Consider the following 18,158-nt stretch of genomic DNA (forward strand, 5'->3'; position numbering starts at 1 on the left):
TTAATTTCTAAGGTAATGGATCTTTATGGAGCAGTATGAAGGACAGCCCCACTGCCTACTGCTACTACCATTGGTCCCTCCCTTCTTGCTCATCTTTCTGAATCCTTGTGTTAGGCTTCTGTCTTGCATCACAGAGGAGCCAGCATTACATTGTGTCTTCCAATAAATGGCCTTTTCTCACCTCAAAACATTCTTCATACACTTCTTGTAATAATCTGTTAAGATACAATTATCTTTATTAATAGTTATGAATACAATTTTTTGTTTCATTGCTGGAGAGTTGTTTAGGTAGTCATGATACAATTCATAGTATAAGAGGTTCATAACAGGAAAGAACAGCCATACAGTTCGGATTCACCTAGTTCAGCATCACTGGCCTTTAAATGCACACTTAGGGAGAAGGAGAAAATGAGCAAAAGCATGTGACACTACTGAGCAACTGGTCTAGTGGAAGACGTCTCTGCTCATGGCAGGGGGGTTGGAACCAGATGATCTTTAAGGTCTCTTCCAACCCTTACTGTTCTATGACTCTATGGTTTTATGATTCTACATCCTAATTCTTTCCTAGTCTTCAGTTACTTTCAGCTGAAGCATTTCCCTCAACTTCTGTGGTTTGTTTATTTAGTAACCTCCTGTGAACCTCTCTTTCAAGTAGTTGGTCAATCTGACCTTGAGTTCACGTATTACTCTTGTATTGACGAGGACCTTTGGCAGGTTGTTACAAAAGGTAACTGCATGCTCCATGAAAAACTACTTTTTTCTTTCTTCTTTGAATTTAGCTGCTACTAGCTTATTTTGCCAGCAACTGCATCTTGCACTAGAAGAGCAGTGAGCAATGAGTATCTGGCCAGCAGTGGTTCTGTAGATCACTGTATCGTTTGTGGTTCTGTAGACCCTTGTCCTATGATCCAAAACGACCTCTTCTCTGAGCTGAAGATTTTAACCTATTAAGTCATGCCGTGTAAGGTACTACTTCCATACAACCGTCCTAGTAGTCTTTGAACCTTGTTGATACATACTATGAGATGAGTAGAGTACAGAATTCAAAGTCGGAGCAAATAATAGATCTATATTTTAGAATTATAATTTCTCTTTTATTCTCTATTTCTTTCCTGACAATTCCTAGTATTTGAATCTCTTTTTTGACTGCCTCTGAATACTGAGTTGACTCTCATGTGAAACTACTTGCCATGCCATCAAGGTCTTCTTTTTGCAGTGATTGACAGTTCGGAGCTCATTTTGTATATCTGAAGGTAGAAGGTTTTTTCCTCATGTTCTTCATTTCATAGAATCGTAGAATTGTAGAATGGTTTGGGTTGGAAGGGATCTTTAAAGGTCAGGTAGTGTAACCTCCCTACCATGGAGGGAAGCACTAACAAAAATGTGAGCCTTTTGGAAGGGTGCAGAGGGTCTGGCATTTGACTGGTTCCAGCAAAAAAGGTATTTATTTGATCTTTCATCTTTCTATCTAGCTTTCTTTTAAAAAAAACATTTGTTATCAACACACACAGTTGTGTTAGAGTGAATTTTCCCTAATACAACTATGTTTTGGTTTCGGCTGCCGCCGGCAACAAAAGTGCCACGTGGCTGCCCCTCCCCCCGCCGGCGTGCGGAGGAGAATGAAAAGAAAGAGGCGCAGAAACCGGTGGGTCGGGATAAGGGCAGTTTAACAGAACAGCAAACAGAGGGAAACAGGAACAACAACGATACAGATAAGGAGAAAACACGACAGAAACAGACCCGCTCTCTTGGACCGCACCGGCGCCGCACGCTCCCGAGCCACGAGAGTGAGTTCCCGCCACCCCGCCCCCCCCCACCGGAACCCAGCGTGACATCACATGGTATGGAATACCAGGCTCTGTTTGGCCAGGTGGGGTCAGCCCCCACCCCCCGGCTGTGCCCCTTCCTGGAGTCCGGTGAAAATTAACCCTGTCCTGGCCAAACCCAGGACAAACTACCAATGAAAGATGTCCTTAGTTCACAAAAGAGTGCTCCAACCTACTTTGTATATTCGTTGGGCATGGTATTCACTTATTTGTAAGGTACTCAGATTGTGTCAGCAAGTGATTCCAGAGTTACCCAGTCCTATCAAGACCTAAATCTTACATTAGCATGTCCTTTAAAAGAAGGTCTTGCATATGGAGAAAGTTGCTGCCTGGGATATTGTAGTTGTCAGGATTGCACTCAGCCTCTGTACTGTAAGCAAGGATCAGAGCTACAACTCTCTCCGTCCCTCCAACATCTCCTCCTTCTCCTCACCTCCCTTGACCTCACGCTTTGTACAACAGCTGTGGAAAATCAAATCACCCTGCAAACCTGCGTTCTGCTGGCCAGCTGGCAGCCTGGGCCAGGACCAGGAGTGCCAGAACCTTACAGCTGTACGTGTATCGCTGCCTGTCCATCTGCAGCATATGCCATATGCCAGTCCCTGAAGTAAGCTGAGAGGAGGATTCATCTGAAACGAAACTTGTTCATCAGAATTTGAAATTGTTCTCTCTCACTTTCTCACCTCGCTCCTCGGATCTTTTCTGCTAGTTGTTTATCCTCTTCTCCCTTTCTCCATGCACTAGGAATTGTATGCAGGGAATTAATTCAAGTTTGTGGCCCACTGCTATTTTTTCTCAGTGAGTATAAAAAATTCCGTGTGACCTTTTGAGAAGAAGGTGTTGCAAATCCAACTTGTCTTAAGTAACTAATGTATATGTAGGATTTACTGCTCCATGGGTTCAGACAAATCTGTTCAGGCAATTTACAGTTGATTTGATTTTCTTTCGCATGAGGTCAGTACAGTGCACACAAGAGGGATATAAGGGACAAGAGGTTAATTCAAAGATATGGTGAGTTCTGTTTTACTAAAATAAGCGTGCCCATCTAAGAACACATACATTTTATAGTCTAAGCTATTTAAAATGTTTGCTTGCTTAAATAATGTTTTTCCCCTTAAAAAACAAAGACAGATATTTCTTCAGTTCCCAGATTTTGGAACAGCTTAAAATAGAGATGGCAAAAAGCCAACAAGCTTAGTAATGTGCAGTGGCACTCTGAAGGCAAATGTGAACAATAAAAATATCCTTCTGCACTGGCAGGGTTGATCACATTTGACTGGAATGTAGATTTCATTATTTGTTAAAAGATGAAGCCTTCTGCCACTCCAAAAACACACCCCTCACCACAGGCGGAAGGAAATTGTGTGCAGAGAGAATTCAGAGCAGATGTGGTTTTTTTTTTTTCTTATGCTAGATGTAGTTGAGAAAAGGATTGTGATAGTGGAATGAAGTTCTCAGAGCTCTCTTACTCTGGCCTGTATACATACCTCCTTTAGTTTAACCTTTTCACTTAGTGGAAAAAAAATCAAGGCTTCTGAGTGCAGCAATATTAAATTTTTATTGCTCATAGGTCATTCTTCGAAATAGATCCAAAGTTAATTTTGAATAAAAAAGAGAATCCTCCTGTTGTTTGTACTATATTAACTTTCTGTCTTTTCTGGATGTTACTTGATTTAAATCAAAACACACCAAAAAGCCCAGCAGTGGTGCTCTTCTAGAATTCTTGACCTTCCTCTTCTCTTGGCTGTTACCTGCTGAATGGATCTGGATGGTCAGCCATATGTCAAAGATTTCACTTGCAAATTATGGGGCCACTCATAGTGCCTAACTTCAAGCATCTGACTTGAAAGCTCAAAATGCACTCTCAGGGTGTCTCCTTCTCTCTTTGGGTTGTAGAGAGAACATGTGCTCCTCAACTGGAAGTCTACCAATTGCTCCGAAACTGCCTTCCACAAGTAACAGTGCGAATCTGTTCCTTCCCCAGTATTAACATTTTTCTTCACTCATCCAAAACTATATCTATAGTAGTATAAACTGTCATGGAAAGCCAGGCTCAGGTGCTTTCTACAGGAATAATGTAACAGTGTTGGTAGAAATTCTTTTTCTCTTGGAAGCAAGTTAAAACTTAAAAGACTCAAATCCGACCCTTTGGTAAGTGAGGATTACCCTCTTCTTTCTATTTCCTTCAAATATTTATACTGAATAAACCAAATTTGTTTGCATAACTCTGAAAATCTGCCATCTGGCAACCTGCTGTCTGGATTCATGGCAGAGTGTTTTGTTCCTGCCAATTTCAAGCCTTTGTTTTAAAATCCGTGCTGAAGAAAACCCAATCCTCCTTCCCCTGAAGTCAGTGGCAGAACTCCCACTGGTTTCTGAGGGAGAAGGATCAAGCCCAGACAATAATGGAAGGTAATTTAAAAAAAATTTCAAAGTATCATCAAAGGAATTGAACTCCTAATTCTATTTGTTGCTGCTTTGAAAACATAACGGCAAGGTTTTGCATATATCAGTCAATAGCTCTAGGCAACTTGAAACTGTCTGAATTAACCACTGTACCTCTCAGTGAGGTATTTTTTTTTTTTTAAAGAATAAATCCACATGGGAAAATAAAGGAAAACATTTGAAACAGTGCATATAGAACTATGTTTTCTTTTCTGAAAGCTAAAAGAAGCTGCTAAGCAATTCTCTTATTCATCACTCCATAAACAGAGATTTTTTGGGGCAGGTTGAATTATAGGGTGTAAGATCATAGCAATACTACTTATGCTGAAATCTCATCAGATCTTGTAACTTAAAGAAGGAGGCTTGAGCCCCAAGGATAAAGCAGGGTGTTTAAGAAACAATGGGTGATTAACTGTGCTCTAACTCCTACAGAAATCTGTCTATTTATTTTAGGGGGAGGTGGATCACCTTTTCCTAATGTTTTCTTCAGTGACAAATTTGAACTGTGCCACAAAGTTGAAGAATTGATGACCTGTGATCACAGAAATGTGTACCTTGCCCCTTTCCCAGGGCGAGAAGTTGGCCTCCATGTTCTGGCCCAGTTCCAGGTGAATTCCATTCTGCATCCCTGGAATTGCCCTGTAGTTTTAGCTATATGCGAATACACGTTTCATTTCCTTAGTTTAAAACTGTTGCATGGTGTTACTGGTACAAAAGGGCTGTGGCGTTCTGATCTAAGATAGCTGCACGTCATTGGAAAGGAAAGGGATACCTGCTGAGAATCCTGGGCTTGTAAATAGTTGTTGTTATTAGAAACAGTACTGATCTTTCCTCCGCTCCTGCAGACTGCCAGTTTCAGCCTAATCCTAACATTACAAAAAAACTGCTACACATAGAGACATTATTTGAAAAGTAAATTCAGAGCAGATGTCCAGAAGTACTTGCTACCAGCAATCAAGATTCACAGAACATTGGGTTAAGCAAGACACAGCCTGCACAGAAAAAAAGGAGAAAAAAAACACAGACTGAGATGAGAGGTGGGAAAGTCACCTGCCCCAAGCTGAGTGCAAGCCTTAAGATATGGTTGGTACGCAGGCCTTCTTTAAACTCTCACCCTTGCTGCGCCTGCAGGAGAGAAGTTTTGGCATCACTATTATTTTAACTAATGGACTAGTTCTGTGTTTAAGTGATGGAATGTGAGACATGTTAGCTCCCCACAGGTAGAAGAAAAACACTACTGGTCCTATTTATATGCCAGCTAAGCATCTGGAGTCGTTGTGTATGGAGCAAAGAAAATTTAAATGTGAAGCTGGGAGCTGGGTTTTTGAAAAGAAAAGGCCTAAATATTTGAATTCTTGCTTTTAATAGCACCTTTAGTTTCATTTTGTCCCTTGTTATTGCACACATAAAATTGTTTCATTTTAAGTACATGTAAACTGACTCCATACAAAAATGTGACATGGAGATCCTACCATTTTAGTCAGGTAGGTAGTTTCTTCTACTTTTTTGATGTGTTTGATTCTTGGAGTCCGTACTGAGACTAGCCTCTGGGAGAAAACTGCATGTTACCTACCACAAACTTTCTGTGAGAAAGGTGTGAAGCAAATGCAAGACATTGCACCTGACCCTGGGATGGCTTTTACTTGTGAAATCATCCTAGAATTCCTCTGAATTTTATGGAGTTACACAGTTGATACTGAGCTTGCTGTCTCCGGTCCAGATAGTTAGCTGACAGATAGATAGCGGGCTGTTCAATAAGACTTACTGTGATTCCTACAGCGATGTCCTCTCTTTGAAAGAAAATTAAAGTGTCTCAAACTGTCGTGGTTGTGGAAAAGGCTAAAATAAAACTGTTAAATTTAATCCATTCAAAGAAAAGGCAAACCTCTTGGAGACACAGAGCTGCGATCTTGGTGACTTGTGGTGTGAAGCTGGATGTATTTGGACATGGGTTTGTATTGTTCCCCATCTTTTCTCAGGACGTAAGGTTATTCTGAAGTGTAGGAATGGAAGAAATGTTATTGATATAACATTGAAAAAAGTGTTTTGTTCCTGCTGTACGCTGGCTCTCACAGCGTAATATAAGCCTGAATGTAAACTTTCATTTCCTGTGGCACTGGGAAATGTGTACGTTCAGTGGAGATCAACAGGCAGAATTATTCAAGGGAGACAGAGTGCTTCAGTAGTTGCAGTAGGGAACTTGAAAAGGTCCTGGCCTGGTTTCAGCATCTTTCTGGGTCATTCATGCCCTGTGTGACCTTAGATGGCTCACTTGACCTCAGTCAAACCAGATGCAAAGGCAGGTAAAGGAGGCCTGCTCTACAGAGCAGACACAGGTTCCAAACTGAGTCTCCCTGGGGAAGAAACTACAGTATTTTGTACTGGCAGCATTGGAGTTTTATGGATGTAAAAAGTGTTGAAAGGTATATCACTTCTCGTACCTGATTACTAAGCAGTGGCCATATATTCTTCTTCATGGATCATTTCAAAGTCCACATGACAGCATTAGCTGTTGTGCCCTTCATGTTTATGGACTTAAGCTGCCTAAAGGATGATGAGCTAGCTAACAAAGATAACAAGTATTTAAGGAAGATAAATTCTGTCCTAGCTGAACTCTGATGGTCAACAAATATCGAGCCTGCAACATTTTAGTACATCTTTGCTTAAGCCAGGCGACGTGACAGACCATGCACAGTCAGACTCAGCAGGCCTCCGGTGCATTGCCAGACAGAAGGTGCAGTGAGCCAAGAGCGTCCTCCTACCTGAGGAGAGGCCACATCCATCAGAGAATGTGCTCAGGAGCGTCCTATGGCAAATTACACAACGAAAGTCACTGCTAACATGAATGAGCATGACTATTTGGAGGTTAATGCTCCTGTGTGTGCGCTTTCCCCACTGTGATTTCTTCCCCATAATTTATTTTTATTCATTAAAATTTTCTGATATAGTTACAGCCTAATATTCAATAAATATTAATTCTTCATTAAGAGATCCATATTTTCCAGTCCTTAGTACTGCCTCATGTCCTGTGAAGCACAACTGCAAATTGCCAGTTTTAAGAATGAGATGTGAAATATTCAGAAAGAATTTTAAATTGACCTGAAGTGAGCCTTAAATTGGATACTATGACAGTCTTTATCTCAGCTGACACAGTGTGTTGCTAGGGAAAGAGGTTGTGCAACACTTGCCTGGTCTCTCATGTATAAAATCCCACTGGAATGATCACCTTTAGTGAGATTTAATATTCAAATTATATTTCTAAAATGTAGCATCATTACTCTATACTTAGTTGAGGCATACTGAGAGCTTCATAAGGTTTGCTGTGTACTTATTTTTCCCCTTCCCCTTCCCTTTAATATCTTCCTCCCCCCTTTGCCTCTCCCTTTCCAGCTCCGTTTTCTTTTTTTACCCTCCTTCCCTCCTCCTTCCTTTTTGTTTTTCCTTTCAAGGAGAGAGGGAGGGTGGGGATGGAGAAACCTATGCAAATCATGTTAACTTGTTTGTCTCTGTTTTCTCAGGCAGGTTTCTTCTTTCCTGATCTGATTTCAGTCTTGCTGGTGTAAATCTAAATGAAACAACATCCAGTCAGAGATCACACCATGAATCATTGGTTGTCATTTGGGGTTTCTTGTCTAAAAGAATCCCACAAAAAAATCTTCAAACACAAATTTGGGCTGGATGTATGGAAGTCCAAATCCTGGGAAATCTATGGAGATTTGATTTATTGTGTATTATTTTTGAACTTTAACAGTTAAAAGTACCCTATAAAATTTTGGGAATTTTAATCCCATGTATTTTTAGGATTTTGTTGTTTATCTCTTCCTCATAATTATATCAACACACAGTATTAACTACTCAGTGGTTTACGTGGGGAAAATCTCAAGTTGGTATATTTTTCTTTGTTTCTTAAATTAATGAATGAAGTTTCCTGTTTGTTCATTTTATGATTACTTCTTACAGAATTAAATTTTAAATTGTTTTTTTTTGACAACAAAGGACAAGATGATTAATGGAATTGACCTTCTGTGAAATCAAAATATGGTTAATCCCTGTGATGTATTGTTACACATCTTAGTCCAAACACTTTTTTACCATATGTAGGAAGATTTTCATGGTTTATGTACTGAATTTTACAAAACACGTAGTTATAAATTACTGTAGAGGACATGTATAAAAAATAAGGTGAAATTTGCACAGCAGCTTAGGGACGTCATAGTTTGTTACGTATAAAGTCACTGGAGGAGGTGAGTATGCTCTGGAGAAACTGGATTTGATGGGCCAAACACAAATATACATAACTATGTGCAAATATACATACATATGCATGTAACCTGCTCAGATAACCTGCAGCTGGCCTAATTAGCATAAAACAAATGCCTAATTCCAGACACATCCCAGACTGAAGTAGTCAGGATCGGCAGTCATTTTCAAAGCTAGGAGTGGACAAACAGTAATGAACAAAACTAGGCTAAGCCCCTTGTGCTTTGGTCTTTGATTATGGTTTTTGGACAAAGTTGCAGTACCAACAGTATTAACAGTACTTAATAAAGTAACAGATTCACTGATAGTGGTCTAGTTAATCAAGACAAAACTCCACGAGAGCAGAGTAGTGTGTCTCTTCTGAAGCATACAACTTCAATCAGGCATCACAAAATGCAGCTTCCATGGGTCAGTGAAAAGAAGAGATACAGAAAGTGTCCCCCTGATATCAACAGTCACAGAGTTCAAGCCTTTTGTATAAACAATATACCCAGAGAAAAAAAAGATTAGAAATGCTCATCTTCACAAGACCTAGATTTGATTATTAATTTTTTCTCTTTCTTTTTTTCCCCATTTCATTTTTCCTGGAAGGAAGAAGGCATTCTGAAATGTACTTTCCTCTTCCAGTCAGAATGGTTGGCAGTAGAAATGATGTTGATTCTTGAAATGAGATAATATTGCTTCGTGTGCTACATTCTCTCATGGGATGTTTATAGAAATATCATAGAATCCTAGAATCATTAAGGTTGGAAAAACCTCTAAGTTCATCAAGTCCAACAACTAAGCATAGTAATTTCTGTTGTGTTAGAGCTGAACTCTTGCATGCTCACGTGGGAACAGAAACTATCAGTAATGTGTGTTGCCACTATGTGCCATTTACTTTTGTGGAAATATGCCAGATAAAGATAATTTATTCTAAAATTTGAGTAATGGTCCTGATTTTGCTGTTCAAGGTGAATATAATTTTTATGATATTTTTTCTAGACAAGAAGGGTCTTTTTAGTAAAGAAGCATATAAAACTGGCATAATGTATATGTTAAAATGTGTAAGGACGGATTAGCTGACACAGTCATTTAAAAAGGACCCATTTTCAGGTATCACTAATTTTAAGTCATGAGGAAAGAGACCTAAGTTTTGGGTCTGTGTAAAATACTACTTTTCTCTAAGATTGTTCCAACTCGTGTGTCCCTAAAAGTGTATAGGGATTAGATCCCCACTGAAACTGAAGGGATTACTTACCTGCCTGTTGGTGAGATTAACAAAGAGAAGTAATTAAAACATAATCCTGGCAAAATACTTACCTGAGGACTTACCTTTAAGCATTTGAATGATTTTAATGGCTTAATTGTATTTCTCATATGACTAAAACTGAGAAGCTGAGGTAGGTTAATTCATCCTCATTAAAATTTTTCCGGCTTTCTTTTGCTAAAAAAGTTTTTTTTTGTTTTGTTTAGTTATTGCTTCAGATTGTAGTGTTGAGTAACTTTTGGTGTGTATGTAAAGAGAAATAAGAAATTCCAAACCTAAATCAAGTAAATAAAGCCTTGTAAGATGGAACGTTTCTGTGATTTTTCATTAAGAATTTTGAGGGGCATAAAGTTTTCAGAAACCTTTTAAAAATATTTTTTTGGGGCAAGGACCCAGATAATAGTCACGAAGTTTGTTAGGTACCAATCATCCAGGCAAACTGGCAATATTTGACAAATAATGAACCAGAGAGTTCAGATTTTCGACGTGTTTTGGTTTTATTAGAAAAAGGTTTATTGATTATGTAAAAAACTCTATGCTAACACTAAGCAGAACTGGGCAAGAGGTTTTTGCTTGGTCTTGTCTCTAATTTTAAGCAGAAATATTGGCATTTCTGAGTTGTGAGGAGCCTGAAACAGGCTGTAAACCTTGTGCCTGCAGTTCCATGCAGTTTACTGTACAAAGGTTGTAGCAGTTAGGGAGGGTGGTAGTCCACAGCAGCCCACAATTGAGCCCAGTTGAACATGTGAGTGTTTGCCAAGTGAAAATATGGCTCAGAGTTTACCGGTAGCCTCTCTGCACACAAGAGACGTCCAACTGCAAGGCGTGGAACTCGATTACTTTCTATTTGCCCTGTGGATCTTGCTCTCATAAAAGATTTGCCTACAGAAGTGATTTTCAAACACTTCCTTGATGCCTACACCCCTCATGATATCTCGTCTCATCTCATCTGCCCTCATCTTACGCTTTCAAATGAGAAACTTGCTTTCCTATCGCTGGAGCTAAAAAAAAGTAATGAAAACATTGAAAATAAAACTGCTGTAATGCTACTCACTGGCAAATATATGTCTGAGGAATACCTTGCCTCAAATTTTGTAAATTAGTATGTAGATGGTTAAAGACATGTCTTGTGGATATGTTCAGAATACCTCTGTTACCAGCATATCGCTCCCCTGCAAAAAGTGCCTTCAGCCTCGTGCCAGTGCCGTATCTGTGTCTCTAAGGGGAACTACAGAGATAATCCTCCTCAGCTGCTTTAAAAATAGTACCCAAGTATTTTTCTTGTCATAAGGTGTTCATTTACATATATGTAGGAATATAATTTTTTCATAATTTCATTCCCAGTTTTATACTTTATTTTTGCTCTATGTTTATTGATGCCACTTTCAATAAAAACAGAACCCCAAATTATTTCCCATAGCTATCAATAAGCATGTTTATGTAATGTATTCTTTAATGGATAACATTTAGGAATGTGTCATAGAATACGTACGCAGACTTTGTGATGAAATGAAGCAGAGTCACAGGAGCAGAGGCTTGCTTTAGTGTTCCATAACTTATGTAGGCTGAAATGTAGAAGCTGCATTAAACCATCAACCAACATTTGAAATGAAACGTGAACAGATGATATTTTTTCTGAAAGCTAGGAGAGCTTCAGAAACTTTGCTTTTGCATATGTGTATATATATGTATGTATATGCATACACAGACACGTGGGTGTGTGTATGCACATGTATGCTTTTGTCAAATTTCAGTTGATATTAGTGGAAAATTAGCTATTACACATAGCAGGCATCCATAATTAAAATGTCCCTGCTAGTGACTCAGAAATTGGAATGGTCTGAGGTTTTGACACTAGGCAGCACTTTTTCAACAGTTTTTGCCCTGAAACATATTCTTACCAAGGACATCAAAGGCACAGCACACCACTTCTCTTATTGTTCAAGCCAACAAACAAGAAGTCTGAGGTTCCAACAGGATCCCACCTATTGGCTGTTAAAAATTGGAGAGTGCTGATTTGAAGTATAACTACTGGCAATAAAGAGAAAAGTATTGTTTTTCCATCTGTACAAGATAATTACATATCATAGCTGTCTTGTCTGAAACTGTAGACCAGGGATTTTGCTTATTTCATCTTATATATATATAGATTGTCTTTTCCGTAGAATATCGACCAGATATGCAGCTTGTTTAGTTTTCTTAATTTGTAGTGAAGTAGAGGTGCATATTTTTGAAGTTCTGAATAATATTGTTGTAGCTGTTGTTAATAATCTGTTCTTTTTTAGTACCGTTACCCTCTATCTGCTCTGGAACAGGAAATGTAAATCGTAGCTGCTATAAAACAGAGCAAATCAATTCTCACTGTGTCCTGCAAAGTTAATTATGTTCTATCCATTTTCTATGTGTAGGGTATATCTTGCTATTTTGTATTTTGTTAATAAAACTATTTCAATAATATAATTTTGCTACTTAATATTTTAAAAGCTTACAACAAGTCTAATATCTCCAGTGAAGTCTCTAGATTTGTGAATTCCTATTTATTATAATAAAGTATCACTATGAAGCATAAAAATGTTTTTATAATTACATAAAAATTTGTTAGGGAGGTACTTTGTAATCGTTAGCTGTTTTTATTAATAAAATTATTTTTTTGACTTTTTATAGAGACATTCTGACATGAAAAGTAATATAGTGATAAAAATGTAATTTTAATTAAAATCAAGTTTTACCAGAAGCTGCAAGCGACTATTTGCTGATGGTGTTAGGAACATTTTGTTTTTCAAAAGGTGCAAGCATCTACTGCTTTCAAATCTATTATTCTCAGAGAACAAGGAGATAATGGCAGAATGTAAGATATAGCACTTACTAACGAGACCTCCAGCAAATACTTTGCAGGTGTTTTGAGAGCCCCATACTACAGACTGAAACTCCTTATACTAAATATTTTTTAATTCTAAGTTACATAAAGTCTATGCTACATATTTTCGATAACTCAAAACCAAATAACAAATTTTTTTGCTTTGTGTTAGGTCCTGGAAAAGTACAGAAAGAAAAGGATTGTCAAGCAACTAACAAATGATATTTAAAGAAAAACAGATCCCTACTGACATCATGAAGTTTGTAGAGTTGTGTTTATAAGGGTACATACCTATGTCCTATTGATTTTTTCTAAGAAATACATAAACAAAGAAAACCATCAAATGTTAGAACCTGTCTTGACAAACTGACCAACAATTTTAATATGTTGTTATATTTTCAGCAGAGCAGCTTGCTTTAAACTAGCAAGTCGAAGTGTGTATATAATAATTTGCTGAGGTTAGTGCTCTTCATTAGCTACTAGTTAAGCGCTTCTAAAGGAAAGTTTATTCTAAAATCAATAAGAAAATTTGTATATAGTGGGGGAAAGCAAAGAAAATTATTTGTGATCTGAAAAAGTGTACTTATCTAGTTAATGAAAGTTTCTTTTAACTCTTTATGGAAAATGATTGTACAGTCATAGGGGTAGGCAAAGATCTATATTCAATAATTAATTAAATAATTAATATGTTGATCAAAATATCTGACTCATTATCAGCCAAAAAAATACATTTTATCAGGCATTGTTTTATTTGTACTTCTAAAAAGAATTTCTGTTTTGAAACAAATTTTAAAATGGCAGTATATATAAATAATGCAGGTACTCATGAACAGATATTTTAAAATGGAATGAATATAAGGTGGATATAGCTATTCATGGAAGCACAGTATCAGGAAAAGAAGGACGGTTATTCTGGGTCTAGAAATAAGTTTTATTGATTGTCCAGGCCAAATTTCTGTGTATCCATGCCTCAGTTGCCCCTTCTGTAATACAGCTTTTATTTCTCAGGTACATTACTGTGAAATTAAGCCAGACTCACTTTCATGTTGAATGATACTGAGTAAACTGTGAGCATAACATTGTAAAAAATATTGAAGGAGCTTTTAATGCAAGCAGCAAGAATTTCTAACTGTGTGTAGATGCACAGCTACATGTTTGCTTCATGTTTTTAAACGCTAGAGTTATTTTGATATTTTACAATGAATGCAAGTCGTGAACATAAATCAATCCTCCACCCATACCTAGATACCTAGCAGTTAAATTTCATGGCTGATAATGAAAATGGTTGTTGAGAGACAGAAGAAAAAGTGGCATCTGTGTACAGACTTTAATATTTTCTTGTAATACAGTAGTCATAGAATCATAGAAAGTTTTGGGTTGGAAGGGACACCTAGAGGTCATCTAGTCCAACCCCCCTGCAGCCAGCAGGGACACCGCTAACTAGATCAGGTTGCTCAGAGCCCTGTCCAACCTGGTCTTGAATGTTTCCAGGGATGGGGCCTCCACTACCTCTCTGGGCAACCTGTTCCAGTGTTTTACCCCCCTCATTGTAACGAATTTCTTCCTTATATCTAGCCTAAACCTACCCTGTTTTACCCTGTTTTAGTTTAAAACCATTATCCCTCGTCCTGTCACTGTTGTCTCTACTAAAAAGATTGTCCCCATCTTTCCTATAGGCTGCCTTTAAGTACTGAAAGGCTGCAATCAGGTCTCCCTGCAGCCTTCTCTTCTCCAGGCTGAACAAGCCCAACTCTCTCAGCCTGTCCTCATAGGAGAGGTGCTCCAGCCCTCGGATCATTTTTGTAGCCCTCCTTTGGACCCGCTCCAACAGTTCCATGTCCTTCTTGTGCTGAGGGCTCCAGAGCTGAACGCAGTACTCCAGGTGAGGTCTCACCAGAGCAGAGGGGCAGAATCACCTCTCTCGACCTGCTGGCCACGCTTCTCCTGATGCAGCCCAGGACACGGTTGGCCCTCTGGGCTGCCAGCGCACACTGCTGGCTCATGTCCAGCCTTTCGTCTATCAGTACCCCCAAGTCCCTCTCAGCAGAGCTACTCTCGATCCTTTCATCCCCCAGCCTGTATTGATAGCGGGGATTACCCCGACCCAGGCGTAGGACCTTGCACTTGGCCGTGTTGAACCTCGTGAGGTTCACACAGGCCCACCTCTCCAGCTTGTCCAGGTCCCTCTGGATGGCATCCCGTCCTTCTGGTGTCTCAACCGTACCACTCAGCTTCGTGTCATCTGCAAACTTGCTGAGGGTACACTCGATGTCGCTGTCCATGTCATTGATAAATACATTGAACAGCACCGGTCCCAGTACGGACCCCCGAGGGACTCCACTCGTCACTGGTCTCCATCTGGACTTTGAGCCGTTGACCACTACCCTTTGGCTGTGACCTTCCAACCAATTCTTTATCCACCGAACGGTCCACCCATCTAATCCTTGGCTCTCCAATTTAGAGACAAGGATGTTGTGGGGGACTGTGTCAAAGGATTTACAAAAATCCAGATAGATGACATCCATAGGTTTTCCCTTGTCCACCCTTGTTGTTACATCATCATAGAAAGCCACTAGGTTGGTGAGGCAGGACTTGCCCTTGGTGAAGCCATGCTGGCTGTCTCGAATCACCTCCCTGGCCTCCATGTGCCTTAGCATATCTTCTAGGAGGATCTGTTCCATGATCTTCCCAGGCACAGAGGGGAGGCTGACAGGTCGGTAGTTCCCAGGGTAGGTAGAAAGGTAGTTCCTTTCTATCCTTTTTGAAAAGGGGCATAATATTTCCCTTTTTCCAGTCACTGGGGACTTCCCCTGACTGCCATGACTTTTCAAATATCATGGAGAGTGGCTTGGCAACTACGTCAGCCAGTTCCCTCAGAACTCTGGGATGCATCTCATCAGGTCCCATGGAATTCTACACGTTTAGGTTCTTCAGGAGGTCCCGAACCTGGTCTTCACTTACAGCTGGAGGAATTCTACCCTCCTGGTCTCCTTCATACCATCCATCGACTCGGGAGGGGTGAGGAGAGAGGTTGCCTGTGAAGACTGAGGCAAAAAAGTTGTTGAGTACCTCAGCTTTCTCCTCATCTGCTATTGCCAGTTTGCCCGTCTCGCTCATGAGCGGGGATACGCTTTCTATGACCATCTTTTTCCGGCTGACATACCTGTGGAAGCCCTTCTTGTTATTTTTCGCATCCCTTGCCAAGTTCAGCTCCAGCTGTGCCTTGGCCTTCCTGACCCCATCCCTACACCACCGGGCAGCTTTCCTATACTCTTCCCAGGAAGCCAGTCCCTGCTTCCACTGCCTGTGCAGTTCCCTTTTCTTCCTTAGTTTGACCAGCATCTCTTGCCTCAGCCATGCCGGTCTCTTCCCTTCTCTGCCTGACTTCTTACACTTGGGGATCGAGAGCTCTTGCGCTCTGTGGAATACATCCTTAAAGACCTGCCAGCTCTGTTCTGTTCCCCTGTCCCGAGGACCATTTCCCAGGGAGTCCTTCTGACTATCTCCTTGAAGAGCTGGAAATTTGCCCTCCTAAAATTTAGGGTCCTGACTATGCTCTTCGTTATTCCCATTTCCCTCCGTAGCGTTAGTTCCACCAGCGCGTGGTCACTGCAGCCCAGGCTACCTCCGATCTTGACATCCCCAACGAGCTCGCTCACATTGGTGACCACCAGGTCTAGTATCGCATCCCCTCGGGTAGGGATGCTTATTACCTGGCTTAAGAAGTTGTCCTCAATGCATTCTAGGAACCTGCTGGACTGCCTACAACTTGCCGTGTTGCTTTTCCAGCAGATGTCGGGGTAGTTGAAGTCCCCCAGTAGGAAGAGAGCCTGCAAGCGCAAAGCCTCCTGGAGCTGGAGGAAGAACGCTTCGTCTGTCAGCTCCTCTTGATCTGGCGGCCTGTAGTAGACACCAACCACTAGGTTCCCTTTGTTGCCTCTCTCTCTGATTCTTCCCCATAAGCTTTCGACCTGCTCGTGGTTATTCTTCAGGGACAGATCTTCACTCTGTAGTGTTTTCTTGATGTAAAGGGCAACGCCCCTGCCCCTCCTTCCTCAGCTGTCCCTTCTGAACAGACTGTAGCCATCAAGAGCTACATTCCAGTCGTGGGATTCATCCCACCAAGTTTCCGTGATGGCAGTCAGGTCGTAGCTTTCCAGCAGCACGATTGCTTCCAGCTCCTCCTGTTTGTTTCCCATGCTGCATGTGTTTGTATAGAGGCATTTCATCTGAGCTGTCGGCCTCGTTACCTTCATAGCAGAGCACCCCTTTTTTCCCTTGAAGTGTTTCATGGGTATTTTCTTGTTGGCACCTGATATCTCAGGCGTCTCCAGCTCCCTTCCGCAAGACTTCCACATTGCTGCAGTGTCCCTCACATGCTGCTGAGCAACAGGTTGAGGGCTCCTACTAGCCCCCCATCCCTCTAATCATTGTGTATCCTCCCCTAGCCTGTCGCTGGCAAGCCTGATATGTTCCCCTTCCCCCTTCACGTCTAGTTTAAAGCCCTGTCAATGATTAGTCACAGATCTAATCTTATTGCTGATTACATTTTGCAGGGTTTTGTCCAAGAACACTAGAAACAGGAACTGGTTGGGAATGTCTTCATAAGACATTTCCTTAATCAGAATTTCTACAAGTTGTGAAGAGTAAAAGCTTTCCATTTGGATGCCTTCTCAGGTAAAGGAGAGAATTTATGTTGACAAGAAACACTAATTACAGGCTAGCCAAATGGCCAAGGCACTCTCTTGGGATGTTCACTCCCTGCTTTCTCTCTTTTGCAACATATTTTGTTAGAGAATATTAACTGTAACTCTGTGGGCTACTCTAACATCTATCAGTAACATCCGTTGGTGATTTTTTATAGCTGATAGTGACCCAGACAAAACCTGCCTGTTTAAGCAGGTGGTCTAGTTTGGAAGTGGGGACACCAGGTAATTCAGATTTCAGATGAAGATTCCAGTCACTAGGCTGCTGATCTTATCTGATGGTCGCTGTCTTTCTTGCATATCTCTGGCATTGCATGTGGAAAACTAATGAAAATTTAAAGATGCAAAATCAAATACTAAATTCCTGACCAGCCCTAATAGGAACTTGCTTTTGCATAGAAGTTTTGAGACCATTAAAGCACAAGGGAAACTAACACGATCAGCAGGAAACACTCAACTCCTTGAAATGTGTTCGCTTTGTTACCACACAGATTTCCAGCTGGAATGTCCCTGATAAAAATTAATTTCCCCCCCACAGCACTGTTTTCGTTCCCTTGCTGGGAAGAGTACTACAAAGCCTGGCTCTGCTGTGGCGTCTGGGAACAAAGACAAGACACTCCCACTTCTCGCTACCTCTTTCTCAAAGCTAAACTCAGGTGGAAATTTCACTCCCCGTGTATCGGTTTGATTAATGAGAAGATATAAAGTCCAGGGCTAAATATGCTGTAGCATTCACAAAACGTTCCATTTACTGGAACTCTGTTCTCCTGACGATTAATAAGAGTGTAATGGGCTGCCATTCCCAATTGTTTTGT

The sequence above is a fragment of the Opisthocomus hoazin genome, chromosome 1 (assembly GCF_030867145.1).
Source record: "Opisthocomus hoazin isolate bOpiHoa1 chromosome 1, bOpiHoa1.hap1, whole genome shotgun sequence".
Classification (NCBI taxonomy): Eukaryota; Metazoa; Chordata; class Aves; order Opisthocomiformes; family Opisthocomidae; genus Opisthocomus; species Opisthocomus hoazin.